The sequence below is a fragment of the Rhinolophus hipposideros genome, assembly GCF_964194185.1.
Source record: "Rhinolophus hipposideros genome assembly, chromosome: 19".
NCBI lineage: Eukaryota > Metazoa > Chordata > Mammalia > Chiroptera > Rhinolophidae > Rhinolophus > Rhinolophus hipposideros.
Genome location: NC_138065.1, coordinates 25,806,363 through 25,822,784, shown reverse-complemented (window position 1 = coordinate 25,822,784; position 16,422 = coordinate 25,806,363). Strand labels below are relative to the sequence as shown.

Sequence of the window (16,422 nt, the reverse complement as noted above, 5' to 3'; positions counted from 1 at the left end):
GGATGTATCTTATCAAATGCTGTTTCTGCATCAATCGATAGAATCATATGATTTTTGTCCTTTATTTTGTTTATGTGATGTATCACATTGATGGATTTGCGAATGTTGAACCATCCTTGTGCCCCACTTGGTGATGAACCCCACTTGGTCGTGATGAATAATCTTTTTAATGCATTGTTGTATTCTATTTGCTAGAATTTTGTTTAGGATTTTAGCATCTGTATTCATCAGAGATATAGGTCTGTAGTTTTCTTTTTTTGTGTTGTCCTTACCAGGTTTTGGTATCAGGGTAATGTTGGCCTCATAAAATGAGTTAGGGAGTACTGACTCTTCTTCAATTTTTTGGAAGAGTTTGAGCAGGATTGGTATTAGATCCTCTTTGAAGGTTTGGTAGAATTCACTGGTGAAGCCATCTGGTCCAGGACTTTTGATTTTGGGAAAGTTTTTGATGACTGATTCAATTTTGTTACTGGTGATCGGCCTGTTAAGATTTTCCAGTTCTTCATGATTCAGCCTTGGAAGGCTATATGTTTCTAAGAACTTGTCCATTTCTTCTAAGTTATTAAATTTGGTGGCATATAGTCCTTCATAGTATTCTTGGATAATCCTTTGTACTTCTGTGGTGTCAGTGATAACTTCCCCTTTTTCATTTCTGATTTTGTTAATTAGTGTCTTCTCTCTTTTTATCTTAGTGAGTCTAGCCAAGGGTTTGTCGATTTTGTTAATCTTTTCAAAGAACCAGCTTTTTGTCACATTAATTTTTTCTATTGTCTTTTTGTTCTCTATTTCATTTAGTTCTGCTCTGATTTTTGTTATTTCCTTTCTTCTGCTGACCTTGGGTTTCGCTTGTTCTTCTTTTTCTAGTTTTTCAAGGTGTAACATGAGGTTATTTATTTGGGATTTTTTCAGTTTCTTGAGATAGGCCTGTAATGATATAAATTTCCCTCTTAAAATTGCTTTCGCGGCATCCCAAAAATTTTGGTAGGATGTATTTTCATTGTCATTTGTTTCTATGTATCTTTTGATCTCACCTCTAATTTCTTCATTGACCCAGTCGTTCTTTAAAAGTAGGTTGTTTAATCTCCATGTATTTGTGTTTTTTCCTGCATTATTTTTGCAGTTGACATCCAATTTCAAAGCTTTGTGATCAGAGAATATGCTTGGTATGATTTCAATCTTCTTAAATATGCTGAGGCTGATTTTGTGTCCCAATATATGGTCTATCCTTGAGGATGTTCCATGTACACTAGAAAGAATGTATAGTCTGATGTTTTAGGATGAATTGCTCTATATATGTCAATTATGTCCATTTCATCTAATGTGTCATTTAGGGCTGCGATTTCGTTATTTATCTTCTGTTTGGATGATCTATCCATAGCTGTCAATGATGTATTTAAGTCCCCTAGTATAATTGTGTTTTGGTCAATTTCTCCCTTTAGTTCTGTTAGTAGTTGCTTGGTATATTTCGGTGCTCCCTGATTGGGGGCATAAATATTGATGACTGTTATGTCTTGTTGTATAGTCCCCTTTGCCATTATGAAATGTCCATCTTTGTCTCTTGTTATTTTTTTCACCATGAAGTCTGTTTCATCAGTAATCATTATGGCTACACCTGATTTTCTCTGGGTACCATTTGCTTGGAGTGTCAATTTCCACCCTTTCACTTTGAGTCTATGCTTGTCCTTGTAGCTGAGATGTGTCTCTTGTAGACAGCATATGGTTGGGTTTAGTTTTTTGATCCAATCTGCTATTCTGTGTCTCTTTATTGGTGAGTTCAGTCCATTTACATTTAGGGTGATTATTGATATGTGAGGATTTCCTGTCATTCTGTCTTTAGTTTTCTGGTAAGGCTATGTCTCCATTGTTTCTTTGCCTTTTTGTTTTTGTCTATTATTTCTGTGTGGTGGTATTCTATGATGTTTTCCTCTGTTTCTTCTTTTATTACAGTATATATTTCAGATTTGTATGTTTTTTGAGTGGTTACCCTTGAGTTTATGTAAAAGAAAGTTTGATATTTAGAGTATTCCAGTTTCTTCAGTACGCTTACTTTCTCTATTCCCATATTCTAGTTCAGGCCTTTACGCTCCCCCTTTTTATGTTTCGGTTGCCACAAGTTGTCCCTGTTGATGGTGGTCTAATAGCCTCCTTTCGTATTTCTTGTAGTGCAGGTCATGTATTACAAAATTCCCTCAGCTTCTGGATGTCTGGAAAGGTCTTTATTCCTCCTTCATATCTAAAGGAGATCTTTGCTGGATATATTATTCTTGGCTCATGATTTCTCTCTTTCAATAGTTGAATATTTGGTTCCATTCCCTCCTAGCTTGTAGAGTTTCTGCTGAAAAATCTGATGATAATCTAATGGGCTTTCCTTTGTAAGTTACCGTCTTCTTTTCCCTGGCTGCCTTGAGGATTCTTTCTTTGTCATTGATTTTAGAGCTTCAATACAATGTGCCTTGGTGAAGGCCTGTTGGGATTGAGGTAATTAGGTGTTCTATTTGTTTCTTGGATTCGAGGATCCAGTTCTGTCCACAAGTTTGGGAAGTTCTCATCGACGATTTGTTTGAATATATTCTCTGTTCCCTTCCCTCTTTCTTCTCCTTCTGGTATGCCCATTATTCTTATATTGCTCTGTCTGATGGAGTCAGAAAGTTCTTGTAGAGTTCTTTCATTTCTTTTAAGTCTCAAGTCTCTTTCTTCTTACCTCTCTGTAAATTCCAGGTTTTTATCTTCGATGTCACTGATTCGTTCCTCCATCTGGTCAACTCTACTACCTAAGCTGTATATTTTATTGTTAATTTCTTCTATTGAGTTCTTAATCTCCAGAAATTCTATTTGGTTCTTTTTCAAGATTTCATTCTCTTTTGTAAAATGCTCATGGTGTTTTTTGATTGTGTTTCTGAGTTCATTAAACTGCCTTTCTGTGTTTTCTTGCATCTCATTCAGTTTTCTCAGAATTGCAATCTTGAATTCTCTGTCATTTAAATCACAAATGTCCATATCTCTAAGTTCCTTTTCTGGAGACTTTTCACTTTCTTTCTGAGCTATCTTGTTGCCTTGGTTATTCATGGCAATCACTGATTTACTATTTCTCTTCCTAGACATCTACAGGAGTGTCTTCTGCAACAGTTTGATAGGTATGCGAAGAGCTTTTGAAGTTCCAAAGCTCTTTCTGCACTAGATTCAGAGCCCATATATTTCAGCAGTTCTGTTTACTCCTGCAGGGATCCGCCCAGATAGGTGGGGCCAGGGGCGGGGTGAGTTGTGAGAGGTCGCCCAGAGCAATGGCAGCGAGGACCATCACAGCCAGTCCTGCTTCCACAGCTCTCTCCCCTTTGCTGGAACTAGTTGAGCTGCGAATCTGTGTCTGCGGTCCACAGTTCTCAGAGCAGCAAATATTCTGTCCTTTGATCCGACACTGCTACTTTATCGCTTCTAGCACCGGGCAGGTGGGGGCGGGGCGAGCTCTGGGAGGGTAGGGAGGGGGCGGCTAGTCTCCGTGCCTATGGCTTCCGTTCTCCGCTCGGCAGTGAGGGCTTAAACCACCGATTTGAGCCCTCTTCCCTCAGTCTTTGCTGCCGGGAGCGTTGGGTTCAGCCGTGCTATATGCTGCCCCCTTAGCCCTGTGGGCTGTAAGCGGAGCCCTAGCAGTCCGAGTCCTTCCCTCTCCCGCAGCTGCGGAAGATCCGGGAGCAGCGGGCTCCGAGCACTAAGCTAGGTCTGCGTCCTGCGGCCGCGTGGCTCCGTCTCCGCACTTCTCCTCTCCCTCCTCCCCCGCTGGCGCGATTCACCACCTGGAGGTGAATTCAGTAGTGGGCCTCTTTTTCTTGCCTTTCTTCTGTGCAAGGAGTCCTTTGTGGAGTTATTGTTGTCCGATTCATTGTAAATTGCAGGGGAGCGTTACAGAGGCTCACCTCACGCCGCCATTTTTTTTTCTCTCCATATGTTCTTCATTTTAAAGTCTATTTTGTCAGATGTAAGTATTGCAACTCCAGCTTTTTTTTTTCGCTTCCATTTGCATGAAATATGTCACTCCAACCCTTCACTTTCAGCCTGTGTGTGTCTTTTGATCTGAAATGAGTCTCTTGTATACAGCATATACAAGGGTCTTCCTTCCTTATCCACTCGGCCACCCTATGTCTCTTGATTGGAGCATTTAATCCGTTTACATTTAAAGTGATTATTGATAGGTTCATAGTTATTGCCATGTTAAATTTGTAGTAAATTGTTTTCATCTTTCTTCTATTTACAGAAGTCCTTTTAGTATTTCTTGCAATGCTGGCTTGGTTGTAATAAATACTTTCAGTTTGTACTTTTCTGGGTATCTCTTTATCTCTCCATCAACTTTAAATCATAGCCTTGCTGGATAAAGCAATCTAGGTTGTAGGCCTTTGTGTTCCATCACTTTGAGTATCTCCTGCCACTCCCTCCTGGCCTTCAATGTTTCTGTAGAAAAGTCATTTGATAGTCTTATGGGAGTTCCCTTGTATGTAACCTTCTGCCTTTCTCTTGCTGCTTTCAAGATTCTCTCTTTGTCTTTAAGCTTTGCCATTTTAACTATAATGTGTCTTGGTGTGGGCCTGTTTGGGTTTATCCTGGTTGGAACTCTCTGCATTTCCTGGACTTGTATGTTGGTTTCCTTTATCAGGTTAGGGAAGTTTTCGGACATTATTACTTCAAATATGTTCTCAATCCCTTGCTTCCTCTCTTCGCCTTCTGGTATTCCTATGATGCGCATGTTGTTGCGCTTGATGTTATCCCAGATGTCCCTTAACCCATCTTCATTGTTTTTTATTCTTTTCTCTTTCTATTGTTCAGTTTGAGTGATCTCTGCTAACTTGTCTTCTAAGTCGCTGATTCGATCCTCTGCTTCATCTAACCTGCTGGTCATTCCTTCAAGTGAGTTCTTAATTTCGGTAATTGTGTTCTTTAGTTCTAGCTGGTTGTTCCTTAAGATTTCTACATCCATTTTTAGTTCTACCTGGTTGTTCTTTATGATTTCTATATCCTTCTTTATGTCTTCTCTAAGCTCCTTAAACATTCTTATCACCAGTGTTCTGAACTCTGTCTCTGACATGTTGGTTACCTCTGCTTCATTTGGTTCCAGTTGTGGAGGTTTCTTCTGTTCTTTTATTTGGGACATGTTTCTTTGTCTCCCCATTCTGACTGACTCTCTGTGCTTGCTTTGAAGTAGTAGGAAGATCCCCTAGAGCTCTTAGTTCTTGCTGGGTTATCTTATGTATTATGTGTCCTTTATATGTGACTTGGACTACTTCGTTCTTCTCTGCATGTGCTCCACAGGTGGTTCGTGTGTTTAGTATATTGTCCTGTTCAAGAAGAACTTTAATTGCTTTTTGCTTGTGAGTAGGTGGGTTTAACTCCTAGGCCGTCTAGTTGTGAAACTTGGCTCTGCCCACCGCAGGGTGTTCTGCTGGGTGAAGGTTGGCCACTTAAATGAGGTTTGGCCTCTATGGGCTCTTGTGCCTTCAGAGAATTCCCTCTGGGTGTGTGACTTGTAGGTCAAACCCGGTAGTACTCTGGTTTGGTCCAGAGTTGGCTTCTGGATATGTTGAATTTTGTGCCTCATAAGCTGGGCCCTGTTAGGGCAGTTTCAGCACAAATCAAGTTACCAAGTACAACAACAACAACAACAAAGAAAACAAATCAAGTACATTCACGTGTAAAATACAACTGACCATTCCCACTCAACATAGGCAAAGATATCAAAGAAATAAAGGCAGAACAAAGCAAATCACAACAAGCAGAAAAAAAACAAAACCATCAAGCAAAGCAAAACAGTAAGCAGCACCAGTCTTGGCTTAAGCCCACCAAGTAATCTCCAGGTTGTCTTCTGCTGTGCCAAAGAGTTCCCTGCCTATTGCGCAGGCAGCGCTGGTCACCTGGTGCCCAGAGTGAATTTGGGAGTGTAGATTTAAATGCGAGGGGCTGAGGGGTCTGGATGACAGTTTTCAGAGAGACCGTGCAGTTTCTGTCCTTTCCTGCACAAATGCACGCTGAGAGTAGCTCCACCAGCCCTGTGCCCAGTACTCCTGAGTCTTAGGACCCTCCTTCCGTGGGTGTGTGGGAGGGGGCGGGCCGGAGATCTCTAAGCTGCTAAAAGCCGGGAGCTGCGTCTGCTGCCTACTGCTGAACTCAGGGAGTGCTTCCGCAGTTGCCCTTGCCCCGCTCTAGGCCAGGCAGAGAGTGTAGGGGCTGGGGATGGAGGGGTCTTCTCTCTCCCAGGCCAACCATGTCACACTCTTCCCGCAGGCCCGAAAAGGTGGTGGCTGGGGGTGTGGGAGTCTCCTCCCTCCTCATCCAGCGAAAATCCCCTCCTCCCAGCCTCTTCCAAAGGTCAGAGCTGGCTGCCGATCTTCCCAGCGCCTGAGCACAGACGCCCCTCTGTAATCTGACACTACTCCTGCGTTCAGGGGTCAGTTAAGTCTCTGGAAGGGCAGGGGGAGGATTCGAAAAGTAGGGTAAAGCGCCCAGGTGTGGGGTCTGAGTTCTTTGTCTGCCCTAGGGCACACGAGCTGCCTGCCCCAGCGGGAGCGATCAGCTGTGGGACGCAGGGAAAGAGCCCATCTCCGGACCTTGCGCTCTTTGTTGCACCCTGGGCTCCCGTGGGACTCTAGAGCCCCGGGTGCTGCCTGCCGCTGCTGCTGTGAACAAGCTGCAGGGCCACGGCTCTACCGTGGGGATTGGGGAGCGCGCGACATGTTTCCTCTTGCCCTCCTCGCTCCTCCCCCGCTCGCCCAACTAGCGCACCCCAAAGCAAACCCTCCACGAGTCTCCGCTCCGTCATTGGCGCCGCAGCGGAGGTCACCGGCTGGCCTCGGCTCCGCCATGGGGGGGGGAGCGCGCTTCCACTTCACTCTCCTGCCTCCTCCCCTGCTCGCAATCAGCACGCACCTTAAGGTAATTCCTCCACGAGTCTCCCCGCTGTTCTGCGTGATGAGCACAGGAATCCTCGGTGTTCTATACCTCCCTGTGTCTTTAGAGCTGCGGTTTACCGCCGCTGCCGCAGCCGCCGCCGACCTGATTCTACCACAAGACCACGCGTTTTCACTCCACTCCCTTCCTTCTTCCCCTGCTCGCCCAATTTGCGCACCTTCAAGTAATCCTTCCACGAGTCTCTTAGGAGTCTCTTAGCTGTTCTGCGTGATGAGCAAAGAGTTGTTTGATGGGTTATATGTCCCGTTTGTATTAAGATCCGGAGGAGAACTCAGAAAATGTGCCCCGCTGCCGCCATTCCTATGACGTCTCCCAAGAAAGTTTTTAAAGCTAATTTTGTTAAGGTCTAGAATCGACCACCCCTCAATTGGACAGAGGACACACGCGATAATGCGAGTCACACAGCTAGGTTTATTTCCAGCTAGCTGGGGTCCGAGTATCTGCCCGACGCAGCGGGTTTCAACGAGGACCCCGAGCACTCAAAGCCAAGGGTTTATATAGCATCTTTAAAGCATCCAGTAATTCTCCATAGCTTCAAAGAGTATACATATCATGGGCTTGTTCCACATTCTGGGGATTTGACAAGATAAGCTGGCTTGTACCCCACCCAGTCGGCAGTTAACAAGATAAGCTCTTTTCAAAAAGGACATCTGGTCCACACCCTGTTAAGGTCATCCAGAAAATGGCTTCCTTTCTTATGCTAACCTACTCTTACAATTTCTTCCTAAGTCATTTAGAAATTAAATTAAATACCCACATTTTATTTTGTCTGTTTATATGCTCACATTTCTCCATTTCTTGTTCTATCTCAGGAGCTGCTACATCTGCCCAAAAAAAAAGGTACTGGGACCTCCAGCCACTTCTGGAAAAGACTGGGAAAACCAAGGCTGGGAATGGGGACAAGTTTTTTGGAGGGAGAATTTCGCCATCTTGGCTTTTTTTGGAGTTGGGATTTGCAAACACAGTTGAAACTTTGGCGAAGAAGAGCAGTTCAGAGTCCTGCTGAAGGGATGAGGGATCCACAGGTAAAGTATTATGGCTCATCTGGTGCTGTTGGACCAACCAGGCCAGTGAGGCCATAAGGAGAATATCTGAGGTACACTGGTCTCTAGTCTCCAAATCTTTAAAAAGAACTAGACAAGAATGCTCTAGAGCAAAGGTAAAGGTGGTAAGAAGAAAACAATCCAGGAAGGAATTGTTTAAACAAACTCATTGGGTCTCTGCCAGAGAAATAAGCCCCAGAATAAGGTAGAAGGCCAACACCATTCCTCAGACCCACTTATCTCATGGTGACCATCCCAAATCTGCAATCTAGTGCAGGCTCCTGGGATTTCTTCCCAGTTTGTTCTTCACAACAGGTCTTTATGAGTGATGAGTATATAATCTTGTCTCAACTCTGTGAGGATGTTGGGCCAAGTATTATCCTGGATGATACTTTTCTGACAAAGATAATGAGCTTCAGAGAAGTTTGCTCTTTATATGGCTGGTAAGTGGGGAAGGCAGGCCTCAAGCTCTGCACGGTTAACTCCAAATCCTGGATCCTTTCCAGTGTCCAATGTTGATTCCATTTCTCTGAATGAGGCACAGGCCTTTACATCTTCCTAAAACTGGGCATTGACCTAAGAGTTCTAAATGTACTTCTCATCACAGCCCTCTCAAAGGCTGTTTCTGTACTCCTGATCTTCCACCAGAGCTTGAGGCTGAGGCTGGGGCTGGAGCTGGAGCTGGAGCTGAGGGAGCAGTCTCACTGACTTTCACCCAGTCACAAGCTCTTTGGAGGCTTTGGGGTCTGCAGTGGGCTTTCTTTATTTTACCTCCACCCTCAGGGAGCTCTGTCTCTACAGTTTATGACCTGGTTTCCTTGATAGACCTAAAGTTTTTCCAACATTCCCCCCACCCTCTAGCCCCTGTTCCATTAGAATACAGGAAAGAAAAAACATCTGGATATTCCCCACCCAGCACTCCTCCTATTTTTGGATTCATTTTGATGCATAGAGTTGTTTAGGGAAGAGAACTCAAAAGTGCTGATGGGATTATAGAACAATATAAGCAGTGTGACCTGGACTTTTTTTAAACTTATTAATTTTATTTTTCAATTAGTTGCCATTAAATATTATATTAGTTTCAGTTAAACAACGTAGCAATTAGACATTTATATAACTTATGAAGTCATCCCCCTGATAAGTACCCACCTGTCACTACAAAACATTATTGACTATATTCTCTATGCTGTACTTTATATCCCCATGACTAATTTGTGCCTTCCAATTTGTACGTCTTAATCTCTTCACCTTTTTCACCCAATCCCCCAACCCCACTCTCTTCTGGCAACCATCACTTTGTTCATGTATATATGAGTCCGTTTGTGTTTTGTTTATTTTGTTCTTTAGATTCTACATATAAGTGAAATCATATGGTATTTGTTTTTCTCTGCTTGACATATTTAACTTAACATAATACCTTCCAAGTCCTTCCATTTTTGCAAATGGAAGATTTCATTTCCTTTTATGGCTGAGTAAATGTATATGTGTATATATATACATATGTATGTATTTATATGTATATGTATATATGTGTATATATATGTATACGTATATATACATATATACATATATATATGTATATATGTATATCTTCTTTATCCAATTGTCTAGGTTGTTAGGTTGTTTTCATATCTTGGCTATTACAAAACAATGCTGAAATAAACATAGAGATGCATATATCTTTTCAAATCAGTGTGTTGGATTTCTTTGGATAAATACCCAGAAGTGAAGTTGCTGGGCTATATGGGAGTTCTAATTTTAATTTTTTGAAGAACTTCCATACTGTTTTCCATAGTGGCTGCACCAATTTGCAATCCCAGCAACAGTGGGTGAGAACTCCCTGTTATCCACATTCTCGCCAACATTTGTTGTTTGTTGATTTATTGATGATAGACATTCTGAAGGGTGTGAGGTGCTATCTCATTAAGGTTTTAATTTGCACTTCTCTAATGATTAGTGACAATGAACATCTTTTCATATGTTTATTGGCCATCTGTATGTCCTCTTTGCAGAAATGTTTATTCAGGTCCAGGTCCTCTGTCTATTTTTTAATTGGATTGTTTGTTTTTAGGGGGGTTAAGTTGTATGAGTCTTAGTACATTTTGGATATTAACCCCTTGTTAGAAGTATTATTGGCAAATATCTTCTCCCATTCAGTAGGCTGTCTTTTTGTTTTCTTTGTGGTTTCCTTTGTTGTGCAAAAACATTTTAGTTTTTTTTAATTAAAGTTTATTGGTCTGATGATGGTTAGTAAAGTTACCTAGGTTTCAGGTATACAATTCTGTAATACATCATCTATATATCACATTGTGTGTTCACCACCCAGAGTCAGTTCTCCTTCCATCACCATATATTTGATCCCATTTCCTTCATCTGCCACCCCCTCTCTCCCCTTAACCTCTGATAACCACTAAACTATTGTCTCTGTCTATGAATTTTTGTTTCTTTGTCTTGTTTCTTTGTTGCTTTCAGTTTTATATCCCACAAATCAGTAAAATCATATGGTTCTCAACTTTTTATGTTGACTATTTTGCTTAGCATAATCTCAAGATCCATCCATGTCACAAATGACACTATTTCATCTTTTCTTATGGCAGAATAGCATTCCATTGTGTACATATACCACATCTTCTTCTAGGAGTTTTATGGTTTCAAATTTTACATTTAAGTCTTTAATATATTTTGAGTTTATTATTGTATAAGGTGTAAGAAAGTGGTCTAGTTTTTTTCATTCATTCATTTTTTTTGCATTTATCTGTCCACTTTACACAGCACCATTTATTGAAGTGACTGTCTTTACTCCATTGCATATTTTTGCCTCCTGTGTTATAGATTAATTGACCATATAGGTGTGGGTTTATTTCTGGACTCTCTATTCTGTTCCATTGATCCATGTGTCTGTTTTTATGCCAGTACCGTGCTGTTTTGATTACTATAACCTTGTAGTATATATAGTTAGATATCAGGTAGCATGATACCTCCAGATTTGTTCTTCTTTCTCAAAATTGCTGTGCAGTGTGACTGATTTAAAATCACTAAAATTGTTTAATTCTATGGTTTTATAATTATTTTTCTGGAATTATGCTCCAACTCATGGTCATGAAAATATCAGTGTTTTATCTTTTGAGTTGGCAGATATGTGCTTATAATAGAACAAATAGGAGAGTTTTTATGACCCATTAGTTCATTAACATGAACTAATGGTGTTGTCCTGACCACATTCTAATGTAGAATGGGTGAGTGGTTCTGAAGGGGGAAGGGGCAATGGTGAATAGTAAATGAATTGGTGGTGGTAGCATAGGGAAGGCCCTCTGTGCTGAATTAGCTAATTCTTAACCTCCAGACCCTGCCATTACCCACCTTCACATACTTTACCTGCATCCTCATCATGCCACAGTCAAAAATGTCAAACTGCTCACATTCATCCAGTGCCTCTTCTATACCATTGCACAGAGATAGATGAATAAACACAATTTGGTTCTTTTCTGCCACTGGTGGATACGACATGCCTTCAGGTTTATGGTCCGCTGTACCACAGTTCAGCTCCCAGCACACCATGGCCACTTCCTTCATGTTCCAGCCATCATCACATACAGTGCCCCAGTGACTTTCCTGTTCCATCTCCACCTGCACTTCACAGCAGTGAAGACCATTCATCAAGAGGATTTAAGGTGGGAGCCCAGTGTTAGAATGGTTGTTTGATGGTGGTGGAGATGTGTGGTATAGGGAGTAGGGGGCTTACTGAAGTAGAGAATCACAGAGCGTTGGCTCTTTCCCACTTCATTATCATCTCTTAACAGCATCCCGTCCCACCAAGGACACCCGCTCAAAGACACCTGGGAAAAGAGTCTTTGCTTTCTGATGATAAAAAAGTGTGAGGACTTATGGTTTGATTCTCATGAGCTCAAAAAGATCTTGGAAAAAGAGAAGTCTTGAACTATGTCTTTCTTAGAAATGGAGACTGATGCCTAGAATAGAGAAAGACTTTAGGTCAATTGAGTTATTCATTTTCCTTTTGAAAACTATACTACACTCTGTGGATCACTTCACCAATCACAGGCCCACCAATCACAGTGGGTGAACACATCACAGACTGGTTAACCTCTAATCTCTGCCTGTTTATTTGTTGCCAGCTTGTTTGTTTTATACTGGAGTTGCTTTTAAAGAGACTCTTTCTTCTAGGATCTCTAGCAGAAAGGAGGAATGTAAGCCTAGAGCTGTCAGTGGCCAGCTTTGTCTGTCTAAGAATTAAGCTAATGGAGAAATCCAGAGTAAAGAGGGGAGGCAAAGACAGAACTCTTGAATCCAGTCACACATTAAGCCATGTCTATTCCTGACCCATCTTGCCAACTTCACTTATTTTTTTGTGAAGTTTGTATGGGATTTCTGTCATTTGCAATCAAAATTACCCATCTTACACAGTTAGTTACCAAGTTCATGGCAAAGCCCCTGCAAAAATGTAAACTTGGAATAATTATGGGTAATGATATAAATATGATTCTCAAAAATTAATAGATTGAAAAGATCAAACATATGTAAGACTCGATAGAGACTGAATAAATCAAGCAACTAGCTTAATTTAATAAAAAAATAAATACTGAACTTAATTTGGTATATCTAAAAGAGAAAATTCACATTATTTTCAAATTCCACATATAGCATTTACAAAAATGTTGACTGTATGTTAGCCCATAAAGAAATTCTCAGTAAGTTGCCAAAAGTAAAAATTATGCAGACCATATTCTTTGATAAAATTTTATCACAAGTATAATCTTAAAAATCTATAAGAAATTATTTTTTTAAAAGGATTGGGTGGCTGCTTTGCTCAGTGGTTAGAGCATGGTGCTCATAACACCAAGGTCTCCAGTTCAAGTCCCACATGGGCCAGTGAGCTGCGCCTCCCACAACTGCATTGAAAAAAACAGCAACGACTTGACATGGAGCTGATGAGTCCTGGAAAAACACACTGTTCCCCAATATTCCCCAATTTTTAAAAAAAGATCAAAATAAAATATATTCATAAGAAACTGTAAGTCTCAAGTTACAGAAAATGAAAATGCGTATTATCCATATTTTACAAATTAAACAAATTAAAATATATGTACATCAAAACTTGTAGAACGAGATGAAAGTGGTATTTAGAAAACAGTTTTAAATTCATTTACTAGAAAACAAATAAAGATGAAAAATGAATAAGCATTTGCTTAAGAAATTAAAGAAAGAACAACATGAAATAAACTGTAAACAAAAGGAGAAAAGACATACTGAAGATGAAAAAAGAAATAAATGAATCAGAAAACCAAAAACCAAATAGATTTGAATACTACAAACTAACATGGCTACAGTTATATAAGATGTCAGAGGGGTAGTAGCTTGGGGTAGGGGGGTTATTACTTTGTGAAGGGTGTAAATGTCTAAGTATTATGTAGCTTTGTACACCTAAAACTAATGTAAAAAATAACTAACTCTGGCTCTTTAAAAAGAGCAATAAAATAGACAAACCTCTGGCAAATCTTATTAAGAAATTCTAAGAGATCACAGAAACAAATCAGAAATGTGAAGAGAGTATAACCACAAATATGAAAGCTGTTTAAAAATTTAATAATACTACGGCCAACATTATGTGATAAATTTGAAAATCTAGATAAAATTCCCGAATTTTGTGGTAAAACATTCAAATTATCTTAACAAAGGATAGAAAATTTGAAAAGACTAATAAAAAGGGTTTGAAAATAGAGGTAAAAATCTACCAGGCTCAGAAAATTGTTTGGCCTTGTTCCAAAGACTTTTCAAGTAACAGATAATTCCAATATTGTTTTAAACTTCTGCAAAGCACAGGAAATATGGAAAGCTTCTGAAATCATTCTTATGAGGCTGAACTATCTTTAGAACCAAAACTAGATGAGTATAGCTCAAAAAAGAAAACTCACCTATAAATTAAGAGGCAAATATGAAATAAAATATTAGCATGTTGTAGCTATTACCTATGATGACATGATAACTAAGAAAGGTTTATAGCAGGAATTCAATGATTATATATTAGCAAACCTATTAATGCACTTTTCTACAATAATAAATTAACGAAAAAATATAACTATCATGATATATTAAAATAGTGGCAAAGAACGCAGTTTCTTGATTCTGGTAACCCTACCCTAAACTTCCATCTTTGTACCTATTAGCTGTGTGACTTGGGCAAATGATTTGATTTAAACTTCATTTATTCATTTGTAAAATGAGAGTTGCTATGGAGATTAAAAGGGCTAATCCTAGGAAAGTTTTGAATTCCAGAAGCTGGTTTGTTCATGTTTTTTTCTATATTTTTATTAACTATTTATGAAGCTTAGTTGTACCTCCTTGCTCACTGTGAGCTCTGAGTGTTCAAGGATCTTTCCTTATTTTTCTCAGGGGTGTCTCCCTCCTCTATCCAGGCCTCACTTGCCCCACTCTCAATGCTAACTTAATCCCAGTACATTGCCCTACAAATAGTACCTATTTCACACATATCTGATAATGTAAAGTGAAAGGGAAACAGGAAGGGGAAGTGGTAGGCCAGTGATGCTGTTGTTAAGACCAATGAAAAGGAAAGCCTGGAAGAGTAGATGGACTCTCTCGTTTAACTCTGATTTCCTGAGGGACAGGAATATCCAGTGGAAAGGACACATAAGCCATTGCTTGGCACAATTGCAATTGGTCCTCTGGAAGGAAATATTGGACATGTTCTACCTGTGATGTTGAGTGCCACCATCTTACTGCACTGGGCCACCAGGCCATTGTCAGCCTCACAGGAGTAGTTCCTAGAATGCTCTGTGGTCAGAGAGAGCTTGAAGGACACTCCTCCTCCAAAAGGCACTGAGATGTTCCCCAAGGGGATATTTTCATGATAAAATCAGTATGGAATGGGGGGGGGGATGAAGATGCGCTCTTGTTTTCACAGTGAAGCCAATGTCCCCAATGAAGACCTGGACCCCTCGAGCCCTGATGGTGAAGAAAGGATGTGACACTGGAATTGACAGAGGCAGTAAGGCCCATTAAAGAGGGTGCCTTCTGGTGGTACAGACATATAGCCCACCATATCCTCACTTAGTGTTCTCACAGTATCTCTCCAGCCCCATAGATTCTTTCCCATTGTAGTACCTCTGAATCTAATGCTGCAGAGACAGTTCCAGCAGAGCTTTGATGACCTCTAGTGAGGAATTCTGGAGAATACGGTCATACCATGTAACCTGCCTTGTGTTTCCCCTTGTCATCTTCCTTTAATTCCTCTGCCAATGTTGCATTGTAACCACCACCACCATCATTGCAATGACAATACTACCATGTTCTTTCTTAACGTCTTCATGGCCCTGTTCCTTGTCATTCTTGGAACATCTTCACTGCCACACAAGGAAACTGACCCTCACTGGGAATTGCTGGCTAATTAAGAGAGTGCTACTTACTTCTCACAGTGATGTTCATTGTCTCACTCTGGATGAGGTCATGGCTATTGTCAGCTGTACAGTAGTATCCCCCAGCACGGCTCTCTCTGATAACAAGGATCTCCAGCTCTGATCACTGGGAACACTGACTTTTCCTCCCCAGACTCTCCTTCATGTCCTCTTTGTGCCAGGAGAATGTGGTTTCCCCTGTGCCTTCAGCCACAGAGAAGACAAGGACCAGCATCTTTCCTTCAACTGCCTGGCCCCCGTGGGGCTGGGCCTCCAGGAGCATTCCAGACACAGGGATTCCTGTGTAAACACAGGATGTCAGCTGAGGGCCTGGGGCAGAAGCTGGTAGCACCTGCTGAGCATTATGGCAGGTGGAGTTAGTGGAATCAAATGTTTAGGCAGAGGAGGGTTTTTAGTAGGGAGGGAGCATGTTGGGAGGTATTAGGCAGAACCACCCTGCAACTTAATGTTCTAAAAATCTGACCTCACACGTCCTCCATGCTCATTAGCCCTCTCTATTGACCACAGTGATCTTGCTCCCTTCTGGTCTCCTGATGCACTTGGGGCAGCAAGAGTGATGGGGAAAACATAGTCTGTGGAGTCCCCACCCTGCTCTGCCACTTACTCGTTACATGGTCTTGGTAGGTCAATTAATCTCTCTGATCCTCAGTTTTCTTAGGGATAAATTGTGAATCATCATACCAAAGTCATAGAATTCTCATAAAGAAAAAATGAGATACATTGCAGATGTTCAGCAATTGGTAGCTATAATTGATACCATTCTCCACTGGCATAGTTGAGATAGAAAGTATAGCAAGGTGGTTAAAAGGTCATATACTGGTGTCAGAGTGCCTAGGTTCACATTCCAGTTGTGCCACTTGTATGCTGTGTTATCTTCGGCAGGTCACTTAACAGGTGCTTTCAGTTTCCTCATGTGTAAAATGGAGACGATAATAGCACCTACTTTGCAGATATTATTCACACTTCAGTAGTATTTCACA

The 16,422-nt window shown here is 40.9% G+C and overlaps 1 pseudogene across 1 annotated transcript; it reads right to left on the bottom strand.

Moving 5' to 3' along the window:
- Window positions 1–11,346: 11,346 nt before the first annotated feature.
- Window positions 11,347–16,215, bottom strand: LOC308487662 (Fc receptor-like protein 3; annotated as a pseudogene). The gene is made up of 4 exons: window positions 16,200–16,215; window positions 15,434–15,721; window positions 14,721–14,846; window positions 11,347–11,626 (listed from the first exon to the last, which is right to left on the bottom strand). The product of its transcript is annotated as an Fc receptor-like protein 3 (transcript).
- Window positions 16,216–16,422: the final 207 nt, after the last annotated feature.